Below are 23,888 nucleotides of genomic sequence, written 5' to 3' on the forward strand. Positions count from 1 at the left end.
GGCCAGGCAGCCAGGAGCTGAACATGCGCTAAATGCACAGGCTCCCGGCTGCCTAAGCTGAAGTTTGCTGGGCTGAGGACGGCACAGCTCCGGTGGGCCTGACCTCCTCAGCTCAGCAAATGTCCTGGAGGCCCTCCCCCTCGTGACAAGGGAGAGCGTCCGTGATAGCCTCGTAGCGGGGCGCTTCGTTTTTAAGCCCTGAAGTGCCAACGGCCGAGTGTCTGTCGCTGACTCTGTCCCCCATCCTGCTCTGTGACCAGTGAGGGACTGCTGCCTCCCCTCATTGGCTGACCAAGGTAGCAGTCCCAACCCTCCTGGCAGCTCCCCGAGCCCTGCAGCAGCAGTTGAGTGTCGCTTTTTAGGTCTCGTCTGCGAAAAGCACGTGAAAGCGCGCTCTCGCTGCGAGAACTATAGTCGTCGGCTCAGCTGACAACGAGTGGAGACAAGAGCTGGCCAAGCGCCCAGCATCGTCAATGGGAGAAGGAGAGACAAGAACTGGCCACTCGCGCATGGGATTTCGTCGCGCGCGTGAGTAAGTCGCGGAGCTGCCGACGTGCACGCTCACGGTGATGGCTCCGCCGCGCGCCACAGCCCCATGATGTAGGTGACGTCAGTGAACGCTCGCCGTGACCAAAGTTACTTGCCCTGCTTGTAGAATACTATATGTATGTGTGACGGAGTGTGTGTGTGTTTCTAGGCGGGAGCAAGAGGGCTGGGTGTGAGTGAGTTTTGCCTCAAAGTGTGAAGGAGAGAGTGGCGAATGTGCGAAAAGAAGGGCAACCGTAGTGGGCAGGCGTGTGTGATGGAGATGTAGAAGGGGAATCAGCTTGGAGTGTGAGAGAGAGCGAGGGTGAAATGCATGTGCGTGGGAGAGAAATACATGCGTCTGTTTGAGAGAGATTGGCGAGTGCGTGAAGAGAGAACACGGGGACCGAGTGTGACTGCTCCTCAGCGTGTGAGATAGAGCAGTGAGTGAATATATACTTGATTAATAAATACGATCTAGTGACAATGATTTATTAAGAAAGTAAAGTTGTAACGTGTGTGTGTGTGTGTGTGTGTCCATCCATCCATCCATCCATCCCTCCCTCCCTCCCTTTCAACCTGCAGAGCTGGGTGTTGGGGAGGGGAATGTGGGCCGGCTTATAAAGTAGTTGGCGTTTTTTAGGGAAAGGGAAAACTGGGATTCGAATATGAATGGGGTCCAGGAGAGGGGGAGAATGGTGGATTACATCTTAATTGCTTTGACCACGGGCACTGACATATGTTTTCACGCCCTCCTCCAAAGCAGCACCCTCTGACCCTCACACACCCTCACTCACCCTCACCCACCATCACTCACCCTCACACACCCTCACCCTCACACACCCTCACCCTCACACACGCTCACTCACCCTCACACACCCTCACTCGCCCTTACAGCCTCACACCCCTCACCCTCACAACCCTCTCACCCTCACACCCTCACCCTCAAACACCATTTCACTCAGGAACACCACCGCATCACTCAGGGACACCACCACATCACTCAGAGACACCACTCAAGGGTACCACCACGTCACTCAGGGACACCACCACATCACTCGGGGACACCACCACATCAGCTAACCATTCACAAACAATGTTTATATACCAATTGCAAATAAAAATAAAAAAAGGTTAATGCAAAGCATTGTCATTTACAATGCCAGTAACTCAAACTTTAATGCTGCGCCCCCTATTGCGTTGTAAATGCTTGTTTATTGACTGTTTGGTTCGTGCGTGTTAGTATGTATGAGTGTATGTGTATTTGTGAGTGAGTCTCCCGAAAGGGGGGGGGGGGGGGGAGGGTACGAGTGTCTGCATGTGAATGCATGAGTGTAAGTGAGTGTGTATGCGTGTGCGCCCCTTCTCGGTTGTACTGAACGGCACTCGCTGCCTGCCTCTCTGCCTCAGCCCTCCCCCTGCTCCCGGGCTACTGGGGAAGGCCAAAAGAGGGCGACCAGGAACCGATCCTGCACCCGGAGCAGCCCAGCAGCAGCAGAAGAAAACCCTGCGCTGGGGGGTGGGTCCCCTGTCCCCTGTCCCCTGTCCTATCTTGGGGCAAAGGGTTTCATCTTTTTTGACCCAGTGTAAAGTTCAGCCGAATTTTCAATTTCCGAATGGAAAGTTATGGACCCTGCGTGTTGTGGACTTGATGGCGTTTTCTTTTTGAAGAAAGATACAATAAAAGAATAGAAGAAATGCCCCCACCCCCAAAAAACAGAAGAAGAAAAAACCAGAAGTGCCTCTAGCGAGAAGCAAAATGCCTACAGCACCTGGTATTCCCAGGCGGTCTCCCATCCAAGTACTAACCAGGCCCGACCCTGCTTAGCTTCCGAGATCGGACGAGATCGGGCGCATTCAGGGTGGTATGGCCGTAGGCACGAGAGCCTGCCGGTGCAGGCCTCTTGTGCTGAGCCAGCCCCTGTCACGTCACCAGGCTCCCTTCCAGTGCATTTAAACACTTCCAGTCCCTTTAAACACCTGCCCTCCCTTTCAAAGTTCCTGCACACGGCCAAGCACGGCCATCTCTCGCGCTTGCTGAAGCTGGGACCGCCCTTCTAAAGAAAGGGGCCGGCACTAGCAGCAGCAGCAGCACCAGCACACCAGCAGCCTGGCCTTTTCATTTAACAAGCGCCTAGCCTTGCTTCGCACTGGCCTCCAGGCACTTCTTGCTTTGCACTGAGCGAGTGAGGTGAGGGCCCGAGTAGTCCAGGGCCCTTCAGGTCACCCGCCTGGCTCTCTGCCTCAGCAGCCCCCTGCTCGCTCCCAGCCGAGAGAGGGGGGCCCGGAACCGGGGCCGGCGCTGCCCATCATCAGCAGCAGCAGCTTGCAGCAGCTCCCCACTGGGAGCCCTCTGTCCTAGGGCAAAGCTTTTCTTCCTTTTCTTTCAGTTTTCGAGTTTACAGTTAAGGGCCACGCATATTGTAAACTCCATGCCGGATTTTGTATAAAATACATGAAAAAAAAAAGAAGGAAAAAAAAGCGGAGAGGAGAGGAGGAGAGCAGAATATGTTTTTTCTTTTTTTTTTTAAAAGTGCTCTTAGCGAGTTAGATTAGGTGTGATTGTGCAAGGGCCGAGCTTGGTGTCAGCGAGTGGCAACATACCTACAGGTATGGCCGTAGGCATGAGAGGCTGCCGCTTCAGGTCTCTTGTGCTGGCAACCCCCTCCACTCTGGAACCTGCTGCACTGCACCTCACTTGCACGCTTCACTCCAACAACCCTTGGCAAGCTTGCTACAGATAGCCAAATCTTCCTCCAGCCTTGCGCTCGCTTCTTTTCCAATCACACACTGGCTCCGACCTCCCTTCAGGTGCCAGCCGGAGAGCTAGCAAAGCCGCAGCCTGGGCTTTTCACGTTGGGGCACATTTACAATAACTGGCGCATCCCTGCATATCGGCAGCAGGGATGCGCCAGTTATTGTGCGTCACGGCTGCGCCACCATGGATGCGCCGCACCATGGGGCAAAAATGGACAGATGCGTGACGCATCTGCTGCCGTAAAGGCGGCGCATTGCTGGAGTTGCGTCGCAGGCGCGACGCAGCTCCAGCAAGGCTCGGGGGTGCCCTATCCTTGAAATGCTGCGTCAAACCTTACGCCTGCTTCAAGCAGGCGCAGGGTTTTGACGCAGCATGGCCTTAAAAGTAGCTGACTGAAATCTTGTCGATTTCACTCAGCCACTTTTGGGAGGCGTTCTTGCGCCGTAACGCCTACATGTGGTGCAGGGCTTTACAACGTGATGCATCTCCCAGATGCGTCACGTTGTAAATACCCCGCAGAGTGGCGCTGGCTTTGCGCCGCCACTGCGTCGCAACGGCGGTGTAAAAGAGGCGCAAGGGGCTTGTAAAACTGCCCCCAAGTGCCTAGCCTTGCTTTGCACTGGCCTCTAAGGCACTCTATCAGGCCACTGCTCTATGTGGCAGCGCCTGCCGGGCTACCGCTCTTCAACTCTGGCTCGCCCGCAGAAACATTGGAGTGACACTTTTTTTTCTGTGCAGCTCTGGCTGCAAGTTTCCTTTTCCTATTTATCCGGGACAGAGGCCTGATATGCACATCACATCCATGTCCAGGGCCCGCCCCAGTGTGCATAGAGAAGAGAGACTCAGAGGAGGGACTGAGTGCTGCCTGGGTGAAGGGTCCTCCTTGTAAGCGGCCTGACTTCAGCAGCCGCCCCTCCTTAAGGGCAGTGAGGCCCTGCCCCGCCCTTTTTGGAGAAAAAGATTGCACGTCAGGCTGAAGAAAGGACAGCTAGACAAACACTCTTTATGTTCAGGCCAGGCAGCCAGGAGCTGAACATGCGCTAAATGCACAGGCTCCCGGCTGCCTAAGCTGAAGTTTGCTGGGCTGAGGACGGCACAGCTCCGGTGGGCCTGACCTCCTCAGCTCAGCAAATGTCCTGGAGGCCCTCCCCCTCGTGACAAGGGAGAGCGTCCGTGATAGCCTCGTAGCGGGGCGCTTCGTTTTTAAGCCCTGAAGTGCCAACGGCCGAGTGTCTGTCGCTGACTCTGTCCCCCATCCTGCTCTGTGACCAGTGAGGGACTGCTGCCTCCCCTCATTGGCTGACCAAGGTAGCAGTCCCAACCCTCCTGGCAGCTCCCCGAGCCCTGCAGCAGCAGTTGAGTGTCGCTTTTTAGGTCTCGTCTGCGAAAAGCACGTGAAAGCGCGCTCTCGCTGCGAGAACTATAGTCGTCGGCTCAGCTGACAACGAGTGGAGACAAGAGCTGGCCAAGCGCCCAGCATCGTCAATGGGAGAAGGAGAGACAAGAACTGGCCACTCGCGCATGGGATTTCGTCGCGCGCGTGAGTAAGTCGCGGAGCTGCCGACGTGCACGCTCACGGTGATGGCTCCGCCGCGCGCCACAGCCCCATGATGTAGGTGACGTCAGTGAACGCTCGCCGTGACCAAAGTTACTTGCCCTGCTTGTAGAATACTATATGTATGTGTGACGGAGTGTGTGTGTGTTTCTAGGCGGGAGCAAGAGGGCTGGGTGTGAGTGAGTTTTGCCTCAAAGTGTGAAGGAGAGAGTGGCGAATGTGCGAAAAGAAGGGCAACCGTAGTGGGCAGGCGTGTGTGATGGAGATGTAGAAGGGGAATCAGCTTGGAGTGTGAGAGAGAGCGAGGGTGAAATGCATGTGCGTGGGAGAGAAATACATGCGTCTGTTTGAGAGAGATTGGCGAGTGCGTGAAGAGAGAACACGGGGACCGAGTGTGACTGCTCCTCAGCGTGTGAGATAGAGCAGTGAGTGAATATATACTTGATTAATAAATACGATCTAGTGACAATGATTTATTAAGAAAGTAAAGTTGTAACGTGTGTGTGTGTGTGTGTGTGTCCATCCATCCATCCATCCATCCCTCCCTCCCTCCCTTTCAACCTGCAGAGCTGGGTGTTGGGGAGGGGAATGTGGGCCGGCTTATAAAGTAGTTGGCGTTTTTTAGGGAAAGGGAAAACTGGGATTCGAATATGAATGGGGTCCAGGAGAGGGGGAGAATGGTGGATTACATCTTAATTGCTTTGACCACGGGCACTGACATATGTTTTCACGCCCTCCTCCAAAGCAGCACCCTCTGACCCTCACACACCCTCACTCACCCTCACCCACCATCACTCACCCTCACACACCCTCACCCTCACACACCCTCACCCTCACACACGCTCACTCACCCTCACACACCCTCACTCGCCCTTACAGCCTCACACCCCTCACCCTCACAACCCTCTCACCCTCACACCCTCACCCTCAAACACCATTTCACTCAGGAACACCACCGCATCACTCAGGGACACCACCACATCACTCAGAGACACCACTCAAGGGTACCACCACGTCACTCAGGGACACCACCACATCACTCGGGGACACCACCACATCAGCTAACCATTCACAAACAATGTTTATATACCAATTGCAAATAAAAATAAAAAAAGGTTAATGCAAAGCATTGTCATTTACAATGCCAGTAACTCAAACTTTAATGCTGCGCCCCCTATTGCGTTGTAAATGCTTGTTTATTGACTGTTTGGTTCGTGCGTGTTAGTATGTATGAGTGTATGTGTATTTGTGAGTGAGTCTCCCGAAAGGGGGGGGGGGGGGGGAGGGTACGAGTGTCTGCATGTGAATGCATGAGTGTAAGTGAGTGTGTATGCGTGTGCGCCCCTTCTCGGTTGTACTGAACGGCACTCGCTGCCTGCCTCTCTGCCTCAGCCCTCCCCCTGCTCCCGGGCTACTGGGGAAGGCCAAAAGAGGGCGACCAGGAACCGATCCTGCACCCGGAGCAGCCCAGCAGCAGCAGAAGAAAACCCTGCGCTGGGGGGTGGGTCCCCTGTCCCCTGTCCCCTGTCCTATCTTGGGGCAAAGGGTTTCATCTTTTTTGACCCAGTGTAAAGTTCAGCCGAATTTTCAATTTCCGAATGGAAAGTTATGGACCCTGCGTGTTGTGGACTTGATGGCGTTTTCTTTTTGAAGAAAGATACAATAAAAGAATAGAAGAAATGCCCCCACCCCCAAAAAACAGAAGAAGAAAAAACCAGAAGTGCCTCTAGCGAGAAGCAAAATGCCTACAGCACCTGGTATTCCCAGGCGGTCTCCCATCCAAGTACTAACCAGGCCCGACCCTGCTTAGCTTCCGAGATCGGACGAGATCGGGCGCATTCAGGGTGGTATGGCCGTAGGCACGAGAGCCTGCCGGTGCAGGCCTCTTGTGCTGAGCCAGCCCCTGTCACGTCACCAGGCTCCCTTCCAGTGCATTTAAACACTTCCAGTCCCTTTAAACACCTGCCCTCCCTTTCAAAGTTCCTGCACACGGCCAAGCACGGCCATCTCTCGCGCTTGCTGAAGCTGGGACCGCCCTTCTAAAGAAAGGGGCCGGCACTAGCAGCAGCAGCAGCACCAGCACACCAGCAGCCTGGCCTTTTCATTTAACAAGCGCCTAGCCTTGCTTCGCACTGGCCTCCAGGCACTTCTTGCTTTGCACTGAGCGAGTGAGGTGAGGGCCCGAGTAGTCCAGGGCCCTTCAGGTCACCCGCCTGGCTCTCTGCCTCAGCAGCCCCCTGCTCGCTCCCAGCCGAGAGAGGGGGGCCCGGAACCGGGGCCGGCGCTGCCCATCATCAGCAGCAGCAGCTTGCAGCAGCTCCCCACTGGGAGCCCTCTGTCCTAGGGCAAAGCTTTTCTTCCTTTTCTTTCAGTTTTCGAGTTTACAGTTAAGGGCCACGCATATTGTAAACTCCATGCCGGATTTTGTATAAAATACATGAAAAAAAAAAGAAGGAAAAAAAAGCGGAGAGGAGAGGAGGAGAGCAGAATATGTTTTTTCTTTTTTTTTTTAAAAGTGCTCTTAGCGAGTTAGATTAGGTGTGATTGTGCAAGGGCCGAGCTTGGTGTCAGCGAGTGGCAACATACCTACAGGTATGGCCGTAGGCATGAGAGGCTGCCGCTTCAGGTCTCTTGTGCTGGCAACCCCCTCCACTCTGGAACCTGCTGCACTGCACCTCACTTGCACGCTTCACTCCAACAACCCTTGGCAAGCTTGCTACAGATAGCCAAATCTTCCTCCAGCCTTGCGCTCGCTTCTTTTCCAATCACACACTGGCTCCGACCTCCCTTCAGGTGCCAGCCGGAGAGCTAGCAAAGCCGCAGCCTGGGCTTTTCACGTTGGGGCACATTTACAATAACTGGCGCATCCCTGCATATCGGCAGCAGGGATGCGCCAGTTATTGTGCGTCACGGCTGCGCCACCATGGATGCGCCGCACCATGGGGCAAAAATGGACAGATGCGTGACGCATCTGCTGCCGTAAAGGCGGCGCATTGCTGGAGTTGCGTCGCAGGCGCGACGCAGCTCCAGCAAGGCTCGGGGGTGCCCTATCCTTGAAATGCTGCGTCAAACCTTACGCCTGCTTCAAGCAGGCGCAGGGTTTTGACGCAGCATGGCCTTAAAAGTAGCTGACTGAAATCTTGTCGATTTCACTCAGCCACTTTTGGGAGGCGTTCTTGCGCCGTAACGCCTACATGTGGTGCAGGGCTTTACAACGTGATGCATCTCCCAGATGCGTCACGTTGTAAATACCCCGCAGAGTGGCGCTGGCTTTGCGCCGCCACTGCGTCGCAACGGCGGTGTAAAAGAGGCGCAAGGGGCTTGTAAAACTGCCCCCAAGTGCCTAGCCTTGCTTTGCACTGGCCTCTAAGGCACTCTATCAGGCCACTGCTCTATGTGGCAGCGCCTGCCGGGCTACCGCTCTTCAACTCTGGCTCGCCCGCAGAAACATTGGAGTGACACTTTTTTTTCTGTGCAGCTCTGGCTGCAAGTTTCCTTTTCCTATTTATCCGGGACAGAGGCCTGATATGCACATCACATCCATGTCCAGGGCCCGCCCCAGTGTGCATAGAGAAGAGAGACTCAGAGGAGGGACTGAGTGCTGCCTGGGTGAAGGGTCCTCCTTGTAAGCGGCCTGACTTCAGCAGCCGCCCCTCCTTAAGGGCAGTGAGGCCCTGCCCCGCCCTTTTTGGAGAAAAAGATTGCACGTCAGGCTGAAGAAAGGACAGCTAGACAAACACTCTTTATGTTCAGGCCAGGCAGCCAGGAGCTGAACATGCGCTAAATGCACAGGCTCCCGGCTGCCTAAGCTGAAGTTTGCTGGGCTGAGGACGGCACAGCTCCGGTGGGCCTGACCTCCTCAGCTCAGCAAATGTCCTGGAGGCCCTCCCCCTCGTGACAAGGGAGAGCGTCCGTGATAGCCTCGTAGCGGGGCGCTTCGTTTTTAAGCCCTGAAGTGCCAACGGCCGAGTGTCTGTCGCTGACTCTGTCCCCCATCCTGCTCTGTGACCAGTGAGGGACTGCTGCCTCCCCTCATTGGCTGACCAAGGTAGCAGTCCCAACCCTCCTGGCAGCTCCCCGAGCCCTGCAGCAGCAGTTGAGTGTCGCTTTTTAGGTCTCGTCTGCGAAAAGCACGTGAAAGCGCGCTCTCGCTGCGAGAACTATAGTCGTCGGCTCAGCTGACAACGAGTGGAGACAAGAGCTGGCCAAGCGCCCAGCATCGTCAATGGGAGAAGGAGAGACAAGAACTGGCCACTCGCGCATGGGATTTCGTCGCGCGCGTGAGTAAGTCGCGGAGCTGCCGACGTGCACGCTCACGGTGATGGCTCCGCCGCGCGCCACAGCCCCATGATGTAGGTGACGTCAGTGAACGCTCGCCGTGACCAAAGTTACTTGCCCTGCTTGTAGAATACTATATGTATGTGTGACGGAGTGTGTGTGTGTTTCTAGGCGGGAGCAAGAGGGCTGGGTGTGAGTGAGTTTTGCCTCAAAGTGTGAAGGAGAGAGTGGCGAATGTGCGAAAAGAAGGGCAACCGTAGTGGGCAGGCGTGTGTGATGGAGATGTAGAAGGGGAATCAGCTTGGAGTGTGAGAGAGAGCGAGGGTGAAATGCATGTGCGTGGGAGAGAAATACATGCGTCTGTTTGAGAGAGATTGGCGAGTGCGTGAAGAGAGAACACGGGGACCGAGTGTGACTGCTCCTCAGCGTGTGAGATAGAGCAGTGAGTGAATATATACTTGATTAATAAATACGATCTAGTGACAATGATTTATTAAGAAAGTAAAGTTGTAACGTGTGTGTGTGTGTGTGTGTGTCCATCCATCCATCCATCCATCCCTCCCTCCCTCCCTTTCAACCTGCAGAGCTGGGTGTTGGGGAGGGGAATGTGGGCCGGCTTATAAAGTAGTTGGCGTTTTTTAGGGAAAGGGAAAACTGGGATTCGAATATGAATGGGGTCCAGGAGAGGGGGAGAATGGTGGATTACATCTTAATTGCTTTGACCACGGGCACTGACATATGTTTTCACGCCCTCCTCCAAAGCAGCACCCTCTGACCCTCACACACCCTCACTCACCCTCACCCACCATCACTCACCCTCACACACCCTCACCCTCACACACCCTCACCCTCACACACGCTCACTCACCCTCACACACCCTCACTCGCCCTTACAGCCTCACACCCCTCACCCTCACAACCCTCTCACCCTCACACCCTCACCCTCAAACACCATTTCACTCAGGAACACCACCGCATCACTCAGGGACACCACCACATCACTCAGAGACACCACTCAAGGGTACCACCACGTCACTCAGGGACACCACCACATCACTCGGGGACACCACCACATCAGCTAACCATTCACAAACAATGTTTATATACCAATTGCAAATAAAAATAAAAAAAGGTTAATGCAAAGCATTGTCATTTACAATGCCAGTAACTCAAACTTTAATGCTGCGCCCCCTATTGCGTTGTAAATGCTTGTTTATTGACTGTTTGGTTCGTGCGTGTTAGTATGTATGAGTGTATGTGTATTTGTGAGTGAGTCTCCCGAAAGGGGGGGGGGGGGGGGGAGGGTACGAGTGTCTGCATGTGAATGCATGAGTGTAAGTGAGTGTGTATGCGTGTGCGCCCCTTCTCGGTTGTACTGAACGGCACTCGCTGCCTGCCTCTCTGCCTCAGCCCTCCCCCTGCTCCCGGGCTACTGGGGAAGGCCAAAAGAGGGCGACCAGGAACCGATCCTGCACCCGGAGCAGCCCAGCAGCAGCAGAAGAAAACCCTGCGCTGGGGGGTGGGTCCCCTGTCCCCTGTCCCCTGTCCTATCTTGGGGCAAAGGGTTTCATCTTTTTTGACCCAGTGTAAAGTTCAGCCGAATTTTCAATTTCCGAATGGAAAGTTATGGACCCTGCGTGTTGTGGACTTGATGGCGTTTTCTTTTTGAAGAAAGATACAATAAAAGAATAGAAGAAATGCCCCCACCCCCAAAAAACAGAAGAAGAAAAAACCAGAAGTGCCTCTAGCGAGAAGCAAAATGCCTACAGCACCTGGTATTCCCAGGCGGTCTCCCATCCAAGTACTAACCAGGCCCGACCCTGCTTAGCTTCCGAGATCGGACGAGATCGGGCGCATTCAGGGTGGTATGGCCGTAGGCACGAGAGCCTGCCGGTGCAGGCCTCTTGTGCTGAGCCAGCCCCTGTCACGTCACCAGGCTCCCTTCCAGTGCATTTAAACACTTCCAGTCCCTTTAAACACCTGCCCTCCCTTTCAAAGTTCCTGCACACGGCCAAGCACGGCCATCTCTCGCGCTTGCTGAAGCTGGGACCGCCCTTCTAAAGAAAGGGGCCGGCACTAGCAGCAGCAGCAGCAGCACCAGCACACCAGCAGCCTGGCCTTTTCATTTAACAAGCGCCTAGCCTTGCTTCGCACTGGCCTCCAGGCACTTCTTGCTTTGCACTGAGCGAGTGAGGTGAGGGCCCGAGTAGTCCAGGGCCCTTCAGGTCACCCGCCTGGCTCTCTGCCTCAGCAGCCCCCTGCTCGCTCCCAGCCGAGAGAGGGGGGCCCGGAACCGGGGCCGGCGCTGCCCATCATCAGCAGCAGCAGCTTGCAGCAGCTCCCCACTGGGAGCCCTCTGTCCTAGGGCAAAGCTTTTCTTCCTTTTCTTTCAGTTTTCGAGTTTACAGTTAAGGGCCAGGCATATTGTAAACTCCATGCCGGATTTTGTATAAAATACATGAAAAAAAAAAGAAGGAAAAAAAAGCGGAGAGGAGAGGAGGAGAGCAGAATATGTTTTTTCTTTTTTTTTTTAAAAGTGCTCTTAGCGAGTTAGATTAGGTGTGATTGTGCAAGGGCCGAGCTTGGTGTCAGCGAGTGGCAACATACCTACAGGTATGGCCGTAGGCATGAGAGGCTGCCGCTTCAGGTCTCTTGTGCTGGCAACCCCCTCCACTCTGGAACCTGCTGCACTGCACCTCACTTGCACGCTTCACTCCAACAACCCTTGGCAAGCTTGCTACAGATAGCCAAATCTTCCTCCAGCCTTGCGCTCGCTTCTTTTCCAATCACACACTGGCTCCGACCTCCCTTCAGGTGCCAGCCGGAGAGCTAGCAAAGCCGCAGCCTGGGCTTTTCACGTTGGGGCACATTTACAATAACTGGCGCATCCCTGCATATCGGCAGCAGGGATGCGCCAGTTATTGTGCGTCACGGCTGCGCCACCATGGATGCGCCGCACCATGGGGCAAAAATGGACAGATGCGTGACGCATCTGCTGCCGTAAAGGCGGCGCATTGCTGGAGTTGCGTCGCAGGCGCGACGCAGCTCCAGCAAGGCTCGGGGGTGCCCTATCCTTGAAATGCTGCGTCAAACCTTACGCCTGCTTCAAGCAGGCGCAGGGTTTTGACGCAGCATGGCCTTAAAAGTAGCTGACTGAAATCTTGTCGATTTCACTCAGCCACTTTTGGGAGGCGTTCTTGCGCCGTAACGCCTACATGTGGTGCAGGGCTTTACAACGTGATGCATCTCCCAGATGCGTCACGTTGTAAATACCCCGCAGAGTGGCGCTGGCTTTGCGCCGCCACTGCGTCGCAACGGCGGTGTAAAAGAGGCGCAAGGGGCTTGTAAAACTGCCCCCAAGTGCCTAGCCTTGCTTTGCACTGGCCTCTAAGGCACTCTATCAGGCCACTGCTCTATGTGGCAGCGCCTGCCGGGCTACCGCTCTTCAACTCTGGCTCGCCCGCAGAAACATTGGAGTGACACTTTTTTTTCTGTGCAGCTCTGGCTGCAAGTTTCCTTTTCCTATTTATCCGGGACAGAGGCCTGATATGCACATCACATCCATGTCCAGGGCCCGCCCCAGTGTGCATAGAGAAGAGAGACTCAGAGGAGGGACTGAGTGCTGCCTGGGTGAAGGGTCCTCCTTGTAAGCGGCCTGACTTCAGCAGCCGCCCCTCCTTAAGGGCAGTGAGGCCCTGCCCCGCCCTTTTTGGAGAAAAAGATTGCACGTCAGGCTGAAGAAAGGACAGCTAGACAAACACTCTTTATGTTCAGGCCAGGCAGCCAGGAGCTGAACATGCGCTAAATGCACAGGCTCCCGGCTGCCTAAGCTGAAGTTTGCTGGGCTGAGGACGGCACAGCTCCGGTGGGCCTGACCTCCTCAGCTCAGCAAATGTCCTGGAGGCCCTCCCCCTCGTGACAAGGGAGAGCGTCCGTGATAGCCTCGTAGCGGGGCGCTTCGTTTTTAAGCCCTGAAGTGCCAACGGCCGAGTGTCTGTCGCTGACTCTGTCCCCCATCCTGCTCTGTGACCAGTGAGGGACTGCTGCCTCCCCTCATTGGCTGACCAAGGTAGCAGTCCCAACCCTCCTGGCAGCTCCCCGAGCCCTGCAGCAGCAGTTGAGTGTCGCTTTTTAGGTCTCGTCTGCGAAAAGCACGTGAAAGCGCGCTCTCGCTGCGAGAACTATAGTCGTCGGCTCAGCTGACAACGAGTGGAGACAAGAGCTGGCCAAGCGCCCAGCATCGTCAATGGGAGAAGGAGAGACAAGAACTGGCCACTCGCGCATGGGATTTCGTCGCGCGCGTGAGTAAGTCGCGGAGCTGCCGACGTGCACGCTCACGGTGATGGCTCCGCCGCGCGCCACAGCCCCATGATGTAGGTGACGTCAGTGAACGCTCGCCGTGACCAAAGTTACTTGCCCTGCTTGTAGAATACTATATGTATGTGTGACGGAGTGTGTGTGTGTTTCTAGGCGGGAGCAAGAGGGCTGGGTGTGAGTGAGTTTTGCCTCAAAGTGTGAAGGAGAGAGTGGCGAATGTGCGAAAAGAAGGGCAACCGTAGTGGGCAGGCGTGTGTGATGGAGATGTAGAAGGGGAATCAGCTTGGAGTGTGAGAGAGAGCGAGGGTGAAATGCATGTGCGTGGGAGAGAAATACATGCGTCTGTTTGAGAGAGATTGGCGAGTGCGTGAAGAGAGAACACGGGGACCGAGTGTGACTGCTCCTCAGCGTGTGAGATAGAGCAGTGAGTGAATATATACTTGATTAATAAATACGATCTAGTGACAATGATTTATTAAGAAAGTAAAGTTGTAACGTGTGTGTGTGTGTGTGTGTGTCCATCCATCCATCCATCCATCCCTCCCTCCCTCCCTTTCAACCTGCAGAGCTGGGTGTTGGGGAGGGGAATGTGGGCCGGCTTATAAAGTAGTTGGCGTTTTTTAGGGAAAGGGAAAACTGGGATTCGAATATGAATGGGGTCCAGGAGAGGGGGAGAATGGTGGATTACATCTTAATTGCTTTGACCACGGGCACTGACATATGTTTTCACGCCCTCCTCCAAAGCAGCACCCTCTGACCCTCACACACCCTCACTCACCCTCACCCACCATCACTCACCCTCACACACCCTCACCCTCACACACCCTCACCCTCACACACGCTCACTCACCCTCACACACCCTCACTCGCCCTTACAGCCTCACACCCCTCACCCTCACAACCCTCTCACCCTCACACCCTCACCCTCAAACACCATTTCACTCAGGAACACCACCGCATCACTCAGGGACACCACCACATCACTCAGAGACACCACTCAAGGGTACCACCACGTCACTCAGGGACACCACCACATCACTCGGGGACACCACCACATCAGCTAACCATTCACAAACAATGTTTATATACCAATTGCAAATAAAAATAAAAAAAGGTTAATGCAAAGCATTGTCATTTACAATGCCAGTAACTCAAACTTTAATGCTGCGCCCCCTATTGCGTTGTAAATGCTTGTTTATTGACTGTTTGGTTCGTGCGTGTTAGTATGTATGAGTGTATGTGTATTTGTGAGTGAGTCTCCCGAAAGGGGGGGGGGGGGGGGGAGGGTACGAGTGTCTGCATGTGAATGCATGAGTGTAAGTGAGTGTGTATGCGTGTGCGCCCCTTCTCGGTTGTACTGAACGGCACTCGCTGCCTGCCTCTCTGCCTCAGCCCTCCCCCTGCTCCCGGGCTACTGGGGAAGGCCAAAAGAGGGCGACCAGGAACCGATCCTGCACCCGGAGCAGCCCAGCAGCAGCAGAAGAAAACCCTGCGCTGGGGGGTGGGTCCCCTGTCCCCTGTCCCCTGTCCTATCTTGGGGCAAAGGGTTTCATCTTTTTTGACCCAGTGTAAAGTTCAGCCGAATTTTCAATTTCCGAATGGAAAGTTATGGACCCTGCGTGTTGTGGACTTGATGGCGTTTTCTTTTTGAAGAAAGATACAATAAAAGAATAGAAGAAATGCCCCCACCCCCAAAAAACAGAAGAAGAAAAAACCAGAAGTGCCTCTAGCGAGAAGCAAAATGCCTACAGCACCTGGTATTCCCAGGCGGTCTCCCATCCAAGTACTAACCAGGCCCGACCCTGCTTAGCTTCCGAGATCGGACGAGATCGGGCGCATTCAGGGTGGTATGGCCGTAGGCACGAGAGCCTGCCGGTGCAGGCCTCTTGTGCTGAGCCAGCCCCTGTCACGTCACCAGGCTCCCTTCCAGTGCATTTAAACACTTCCAGTCCCTTTAAACACCTGCCCTCCCTTTCAAAGTTCCTGCACACGGCCAAGCACGGCCATCTCTCGCGCTTGCTGAAGCTGGGACCGCCCTTCTAAAGAAAGGGGCCGGCACTAGCAGCAGCAGCAGCAGCACCAGCACACCAGCAGCCTGGCCTTTTCATTTAACAAGCGCCTAGCCTTGCTTCGCACTGGCCTCCAGGCACTTCTTGCTTTGCACTGAGCGAGTGAGGTGAGGGCCCGAGTAGTCCAGGGCCCTTCAGGTCACCCGCCTGGCTCTCTGCCTCAGCAGCCCCCTGCTCGCTCCCAGCCGAGAGAGGGGGGCCCGGAACCGGGGCCGGCGCTGCCCATCATCAGCAGCAGCAGCTTGCAGCAGCTCCCCACTGGGAGCCCTCTGTCCTAGGGCAAAGCTTTTCTTCCTTTTCTTTCAGTTTTCGAGTTTACAGTTAAGGGCCAGGCATATTGTAAACTCCATGCCGGATTTTGTATAAAATACATGAAAAAAAAAAGAAGGAAAAAAAAGCGGAGAGGAGAGGAGGAGAGCAGAATATGTTTTTTCTTTTTTTTTTTAAAAGTGCTCTTAGCGAGTTAGATTAGGTGTGATTGTGCAAGGGCCGAGCTTGGTGTCAGCGAGTGGCAACATACCTACAGGTATGGCCGTAGGCATGAGAGGCTGCCGCTTCAGGTCTCTTGTGCTGGCAACCCCCTCCACTCTGGAACCTGCTGCACTGCACCTCACTTGCACGCTTCACTCCAACAACCCTTGGCAAGCTTGCTACAGATAGCCAAATCTTCCTCCAGCCTTGCGCTCGCTTCTTTTCCAATCACACACTGGCTCCGACCTCCCTTCAGGTGCCAGCCGGAGAGCTAGCAAAGCCGCAGCCTGGGCTTTTCACGTTGGGGCACATTTACAATAACTGGCGCATCCCTGCATATCGGCAGCAGGGATGCGCCAGTTATTGTGCGTCACGGCTGCGCCACCATGGATGCGCCGCACCATGGGGCAAAAATGGACAGATGCGTGACGCATCTGCTGCCGTAAAGGCGGCGCATTGCTGGAGTTGCGTCGCAGGCGCGACGCAGCTCCAGCAAGGCTCGGGGGTGCCCTATCCTTGAAATGCTGCGTCAAACCTTACGCCTGCTTCAAGCAGGCGCAGGGTTTTGACGCAGCATGGCCTTAAAAGTAGCTGACTGAAATCTTGTCGATTTCACTCAGCCACTTTTGGGAGGCGTTCTTGCGCCGTAACGCCTACATGTGGTGCAGGGCTTTACAACGTGATGCATCTCCCAGATGCGTCACGTTGTAAATACCCCGCAGAGTGGCGCTGGCTTTGCGCCGCCACTGCGTCGCAACGGCGGTGTAAAAGAGGCGCAAGGGGCTTGTAAAACTGCCCCCAAGTGCCTAGCCTTGCTTTGCACTGGCCTCTAAGGCACTCTATCAGGCCACTGCTCTATGTGGCAGCGCCTGCCGGGCTACCGCTCTTCAACTCTGGCTCGCCCGCAGAAACATTGGAGTGACACTTTTTTTTCTGTGCAGCTCTGGCTGCAAGTTTCCTTTTCCTATTTATCCGGGACAGAGGCCTGATATGCACATCACATCCATGTCCAGGGCCCGCCCCAGTGTGCATAGAGAAGAGAGACTCAGAGGAGGGACTGAGTGCTGCCTGGGTGAAGGGTCCTCCTTGTAAGCGGCCTGACTTCAGCAGCCGCCCCTCCTTAAGGGCAGTGAGGCCCTGCCCCGCCCTTTTTGGAGAAAAAGATTGCACGTCAGGCTGAAGAAAGGACAGCTAGACAAACACTCTTTATGTTCAGGCCAGGCAGCCAGGAGCTGAACATGCGCTAAATGCACAGGCTCCCGGCTGCCTAAGCTGAAGTTTGCTGGGCTGAGGACGGCACAGCTCCGGTGGGCCTGACCTCCTCAGCTCAGCAAATGTCCTGGAGGCCCTCCCCCTCGTGACAAGGGAGAGCGTCCGTGATAGCCTCGTAGCGGGGCGCTTCGTTTTTAAGCCCTGAAGTGCCAACGGCCGAGTGTCTGTCGCTGACTCTGTCCCCCATCCTGCTCTGTGACCAGTGAGGGACTGCTGCCTCCCCTCATTGGCTGACCAAGGTAGCAGTCCCAACCCTCCTGGCAGCTCCCCGAGCCCTGCAGCAGCAGTTGAGTGTCGCTTTTTAGGTCTCGTCTGCGAAAAGCACGTGAAAGCGCGCTCTCGCTGCGAGAACTATAGTCGTCGGCTCAGCTGACAACGAGTGGAGACAAGAGCTGGCCAAGCGCCCAGCATCGTCAATGGGAGAAGGAGAGACAAGAACTGGCCACTCGCGCATGGGATTTCGTCGCGCGCGTGAGTAAGTCGCGGAGCTGCCGACGTGCACGCTCACGGTGATGGCTCCGCCGCGCGCCACAGCCCCATGATGTAGGTGACGTCAGTGAACGCTCGCCGTGACCAAAGTTACTTGCCCTGCTTGTAGAATACTATATGTATGTGTGACGGAGTGTGTGTGTGTTTCTAGGCGGGAGCAAGAGGGCTGGGTGTGAGTGAGTTTTGCCTCAAAGTGTGAAGGAGAGAGTGGCGAATGTGCGAAAAGAAGGGCAACCGTAGTGGGCAGGCGTGTGTGATGGAGATGTAGAAGGGGAATCAGCTTGGAGTGTGAGAGAGAGCGAGGGTGAAATGCATGTGCGTGGGAGAGAAATACATGCGTCTGTTTGAGAGAGATTGGCGAGTGCGTGAAGAGAGAACACGGGGACCGAGTGTGACTGCTCCTCAGCGTGTGAGATAGAGCAGTGAGTGAATATATACTTGATTAATAAATACGATCTAGTGACAATGATTTATTAAGAAAGTAAAGTTGTAACGTGTGTGTGTGTGTGTGTGTGTCCATCCATCCATCCATCCATCCCTCCCTCCCTCCCTTTCAACCTGCAGAGCTGGGTGTTGGGGAGGGGAATGTGGGCCGGCTTATAAAGTAGTTGGCGTTTTTTAGGGAAAGGGAAAACTGGGATTCGAATATGAATGGGGTCCAGGAGAGGGGGAGAATGGTGGATTACATCTTAATTGCTTTGACCACGGGCACTGACATATGTTTTCACGCCCTCCTCCAAAGCAGCACCCTCTGACCCTCACACACCCTCACTCACCCTCACCCACCATCACTCACCCTCACACACCCTCACCCTCACACACCCTCACCCTCACACACGCTCACTCACCCTCACACACCCTCACTCGCCCTTACAGCCTCACACCCCTCACCCTCACAACCCTCTCACCCTCACACCCTCACCCTCAAACACCATTTCACTCAGGAACACCACCGCATCACTCAGGGACACCACCACATCACTCAGAGACACCACTCAAGGGTACCACCACGTCACTCAGGGACACCACCACATCACTCGGGGACACCACCACATCAGCTAACCATTCACAAACAATGTTTATATACCAATTGCAAATAAAAATAAAAAAAGGTTAATGCAAAGCATTGTCATTTACAATGCCAGTAACTCAAACTTTAATGCTGCGCCCCCTATTGCGTTGTAAATGCTTGTTTATTGACTGTTTGGTTCGTGCGTGTTAGTATGTATGAGTGTATGTGTATTTGTGAGTGAGTCTCCCGAAAGGGGGGGGGGGGGGGGGAGGGTACGAGTGTCTGCATGTGAATGCATGAGTGTAAGTGAGTGTGTATGCGTGTGCGCCCCTTCTCGGTTGTACTGAACGGCACTCGCTGCCTGCCTCTCTGCCTCAGCCCTCCCCCTGCTCCCGGGCTACTGGGGAAGGCCAAAAGAGGGCGACCAGGAACCGATCCTGCACCCGGAGCAGCCCAGCAGCAGCAGAAGAAAACCCTGCGCTGGGGGGTGGGTCCCCTGTCCCCTGTCCCCTGTCCTATCTTGGGGCAAAGGGTTTCATCTTTTTTGACCCAGTGTAAAGTTCAGCCGAATTTTCAATTTCCGAATGGAAAGTTATGGACCCTGCGTGTTGTGGACTTGATGGCGTTTTCTTTTTGAAGAAAGATACAATAAAAGAATAGAAGAAATGCCCCCACCCCCAAAAAACAGAAGAAGAAAAAACCAGAAGTGCCTCTAGCGAGAAGCAAAATGCCTACAGCACCTGGTATTCCCAGGCGGTCTCCCATCCAAGTACTAACCAGGCCCGACCCTGCTTAGCTTCCGAGATCGGACGAGATCGGGCGCATTCAGGGTGGTATGGCCGTAGGCACGAGAGCCTGCCGGTGCAGGCCTCTTGTGCTGAGCCAGCCCCTGTCACGTCACCAGGCTCCCTTCCAGTGCATTTAAACACTTCCAGTCCCTTTAAACACCTGCCCTCCCTTTCAAAGTTCCTGCACACGGCCAAGCACGGCCATCTCTCGCGCTTGCTGAAGCTGGGACCGCCCTTCTAAAGAAAGGGGCCGGCACTAGCAGCAGCAGCAGCACCAGCACACCAGCAGCCTGGCCTTTTCATTTAACAAGCGCCTAGCCTTGCTTCGCACTGGCCTCCAGGCACTTCTTGCTTTGCACTGAGCGAGTGAGGTGAGGGCCCGAGTAGTCCAGGGCCCTTCAGGTCACCCGCCTGGCTCTCTGCCTCAGCAGCCCCCTGCTCGCTCCCAGCCGAGAGAGGGGGGCCCGGAACCGGGGCCGGCGCTGCCCATCATCAGCAGCAGCAGCTTGCAGCAGCTCCCCACTGGGAGCCCTCTGTCCTAGGGCAAAGCTTTTCTTCCTTTTCTTTCAGTTTTCGAGTTTACAGTTAAGGGCCAGGCATATTGTAAACTCCATGCCGGATTTTGTATAAAATACATGAAAAAAAAAAGAAGGAAAAAAAAGCGGAGAGGAGAGGAGGAGAGCAGAATATGTTTTTTCTTTTTTTTTTTAAAAGTGCTCTTAGCGAGTTAGATTAGGTGTGATTGTGCAAGGGCCGAGCTTGGTGTCAGCGAGTGGCAACATACCTACAGGTATGGCCGTAGGCATGAGAGGCTGCCGCTTCAGGTCTCTTGTGCTGGCAACCCCCTCCACTCTGGAACCTGCTGCACTGCACCTCACTTGCACGCTTCACTCCAACAACCCTTGGCAAGCTTGCTACAGATAGCCAAATCTTCCTCCAGCCTTGCGCTCGCTTCTTTTCCAATCACACACTGGCTCCGACCTCCCTTCAGGTGCCAGCCGGAGAGCTAGCAAAGCCGCAGCCTGGGCTTTTCACGTTGGGGCACATTTACAATAACTGGCGCATCCCTGCATATCGGCAGCAGGGATGCGCCAGTTATTGTGCGTCACGGCTGCGCCACCATGGATGCGCCGCACCATGGGGCAAAAATGGACAGATGCGTGACGCATCTGCTGCCGTAAAGGCGGCGCATTGCTGGAGTTGCGTCGCAGGCGCGACGCAGCTCCAGCAAGGCTCGGGGGTGCCCTATCCTTGAAATGCTGCGTCAAACCTTACGCCTGCTTCAAGCAGGCGCAGGGTTTTGACGCAGCATGGCCTTAAAAGTAGCTGACTGAAATCTTGTCGATTTCACTCAGCCACTTTTGGGAGGCGTTCTTGCGCCGTAACGCCTACATGTGGTGCAGGGCTTTACAACGTGATGCATCTCCCAGATGCGTCACGTTGTAAATACCCCGCAGAGTGGCGCTGGCTTTGCGCCGCCACTGCGTCGCAACGGCGGTGTAAAAGAGGCGCAAGGGGCTTGTAAAACTGCCCCCAAGTGCCTAGCCTTGCTTTGCACTGGCCTCTAAGGCACTCTATCAGGCCACTGCTCTATGTGGCAGCGCCTGCCGGGCTACCGCTCTTCAACTCTGGCTCGCCCGCAGAAACATTGGAGTGACACTTTTTTTTCTGTGCAGCTCTGGCTGCAAGTTTCCTTTTCCTATTTATCCGGGACAGAGGCCTGATATGCACATCACATCCATGTCCAGGGCCCGCCCCAGTGTGCATAGAGAAGAGAGACTCAGAGGAGGGACTGAGTGCTGCCTGGGTGAAGGGTCCTCCTTGTAAGCGGCCTGACTTCAGCAGCCGCCCCTCCTTAAGGGCAGTGAGGCCCTGCCCCGCCCTTTTTGGAGAAAAAGATTGCACGTCAGGCTGAAGAAAGGACAGCTAGACAAACACTCTTTATGTTCAGGCCAGGCAGCCAGGAGCTGAACATGCGCTAAATGCACAGGCTCCCGGCTGCCTAAGCTGAAGTTTGCTGGGCTGAGGACGGCACAGCTCCGGTGGGCCTGACCTCCTCAGCTCAGCAAATGTCCTGGAGGCCCTCCCCCTCGTGACAAGGGAGAGCGTCCGTGATAGCCTCGTAGCGGGGCGCTTCGTTTTTAAGCCCTGAAGTGCCAACGGCCGAGTGTCTGTCGCTGACTCTGTCCCCCATCCTGCTCTGTGACCAGTGAGGGACTGCTGCCTCCCCTCATTGGCTGACCAAGGTAGCAGTCCCAACCCTCCTGGCAGCTCCCCGAGCCCTGCAGCAGCAGTTGAGTGTCGCTTTTTAGGTCTCGTCTGCGAAAAGCACGTGAAAGCGCGCTCTCGCTGCGAGAACTATAGTCGTCGGCTCAGCTGACAACGAGTGGAGACAAGAGCTGGCCAAGCGCCCAGCATCGTCAATGGGAGAAGGAGAGACAAGAACTGGCCACTCGCGCATGGGATTTCGTCGCGCGCGTGAGTAAGTCGCGGAGCTGCCGACGTGCACGCTCACGGTGATGGCTCCGCCGCGCGCCACAGCCCCATGATGTAGGTGACGTCAGTGAACGCTCGCCGTGACCAAAGTTACTTGCCCTGCTTGTAGAATACTATATGTATGTGTGACGGAGTGTGTGTGTGTTTCTAGGCGGGAGCAAGAGGGCTGGGTGTGAGTGAGTTTTGCCTCAAAGTGTGAAGGAGAGAGTGGCGAATGTGCGAAAAGAAGGGCAACCGTAGTGGGCAGGCGTGTGTGATGGAGATGTAGAAGGGGAATCAGCTTGGAGTGTGAGAGAGAGCGAGGGTGAAATGCATGTGCGTGGGAGAGAAATACATGCGTCTGTTTGAGAGAGATTGGCGAGTGCGTGAAGAGAGAACACGGGGACCGAGTGTGACTGCTCCTCAGCGTGTGAGATAGAGCAGTGAGTGAATATATACTTGATTAATAAATACGATCTAGTGACAATGATTTATTAAGAAAGTAAAGTTGTAACGTGTGTGTGTGTGTGTGTGTGTCCATCCATCCATCCATCCATCCCTCCCTCCCTCCCTTTCAACCTGCAGAGCTGGGTGTTGGGGAGGGGAATGTGGGCCGGCTTATAAAGTAGTTGGCGTTTTTTAGGGAAAGGGAAAACTGGGATTCGAATATGAATGGGGTCCAGGAGAGGGGGAGAATGGTGGATTACATCTTAATTGCTTTGACCACGGGCACTGACATATGTTTTCACGCCCTCCTCCAAAGCAGCACCCTCTGACCCTCACACACCCTCACTCACCCTCACCCACCATCACTCACCCTCACACACCCTCACCCTCACACACCCTCACCCTCACACACGCTCACTCACCCTCACACACCCTCACTCGCCCTTACAGCCTCACACCCCTCACCCTCACAACCCTCTCACCCTCACACCCTCACCCTCAAACACCATTTCACTCAGGAACACCACCGCATCACTCAGGGACACCACCACATCACTCAGAGACACCACTCAAGGGTACCACCACGTCACTCAGGGACACCACCACATCACTCGGGGACACCACCACATCAGCTAACCATTCACAAACAATGTTTATATACCAATTGCAAATAAAAATAAAAAAAGGTTAATGCAAAGCATTGTCATTTACAATGCCAGTAACTCAAACTTTAATGCTGCGCCCCCTATTGCGTTGTAAATGCTTGTTTATTGACTGTTTGGTTCGTGCGTGTTAGTATGTATGAGTGTATGTGTATTTGTGAGTGAGTCTCCCGAAAGGGGGGGGGGGGGGGGAGGGTACGAGTGTCTGCATGTGAATGCATGAGTGTAAGTGAGTGTGTATGCGTGTGCGCCCCTTCTCGGTTGTACTGAACGGCACTCGCTGCCTGCCTCTCTGCCTCAGCCCTCCCCCTGCTCCCGGGCTACTGGGGAAGGCCAAAAGAGGGCGACCAGGAACCGATCCTGCACCCGGAGCAGCCCAGCAGCAGCAGAAGAAAACCCTGCGCTGGGGGGTGGGTCCCCTGTCCCCTGTCCCCTGTCCTATCTTGGGGCAAAGGGTTTCATCTTTTTTGACCCAGTGTAAAGTTCAGCCGAATTTTCAATTTCCGAATGGAAAGTTATGGACCCTGCGTGTTGTGGACTTGATGGCGTTTTCTTTTTGAAGAAAGATACAATAAAAGAATAGAAGAAATGCCCCCACCCCCAAAAAACAGAAGAAGAAAAAACCAGAAGTGCCTCTAGCGAGAAGCAAAATGCCTACAGCACCTGGTATTCCCAGGCGGTCTCCCATCCAAGTACTAACCAGGCCCGACCCTGCTTAGCTTCCGAGATCGGACGAGATCGGGCGCATTCAGGGTGGTATGGCCGTAGGC

At 54.8% G+C, this 23,888-nt stretch overlaps 6 non-coding genes across 6 annotated transcripts; all 6 read right to left on the minus strand.

Moving 5' to 3' along the window:
* Positions 1 to 2,285: 2,285 nt before the first annotated feature.
* On the minus strand, positions 2,286 to 2,404 carry LOC147663207 (5S ribosomal RNA). The gene has a single exon (XR_015305379.1). It is a non-coding gene; the product is annotated as a 5S ribosomal RNA (ribosomal RNA).
* Positions 2,405 to 6,580: 4,176 nt separating this feature from the next.
* LOC147663208 (5S ribosomal RNA) lies at positions 6,581 to 6,699 on the minus strand. The gene has a single exon (XR_015305380.1). It is a non-coding gene; the product is annotated as a 5S ribosomal RNA (ribosomal RNA).
* Positions 6,700 to 10,876: 4,177 nt separating this feature from the next.
* LOC147663209 (5S ribosomal RNA) lies at positions 10,877 to 10,995 on the minus strand. Its single transcript, XR_015305381.1, has one exon. It is a non-coding gene; the product is annotated as a 5S ribosomal RNA (ribosomal RNA).
* A 4,180-nt stretch (positions 10,996 to 15,175) lies between these two features.
* Positions 15,176 to 15,294, minus strand: LOC147663210 (5S ribosomal RNA). Its single transcript, XR_015305382.1, has one exon. It is a non-coding gene; the product is annotated as a 5S ribosomal RNA (ribosomal RNA).
* A 4,180-nt stretch (positions 15,295 to 19,474) lies between these two features.
* LOC147663211 (5S ribosomal RNA) lies at positions 19,475 to 19,593 on the minus strand. Its single transcript, XR_015305383.1, has one exon. It is a non-coding gene; the product is annotated as a 5S ribosomal RNA (ribosomal RNA).
* Positions 19,594 to 23,769: 4,176 nt separating this feature from the next.
* On the minus strand, positions 23,770 to 23,888 carry LOC147663212 (5S ribosomal RNA). Its single transcript, XR_015305384.1, has one exon. It is a non-coding gene; the product is annotated as a 5S ribosomal RNA (ribosomal RNA).

This window comes from Lissotriton vulgaris, unplaced genomic scaffold (genome assembly GCF_964263255.1).
Source record: "Lissotriton vulgaris unplaced genomic scaffold, aLisVul1.2 SCAFFOLD_2536, whole genome shotgun sequence".
Classification (NCBI taxonomy): Eukaryota; Metazoa; Chordata; class Amphibia; order Caudata; family Salamandridae; genus Lissotriton; species Lissotriton vulgaris.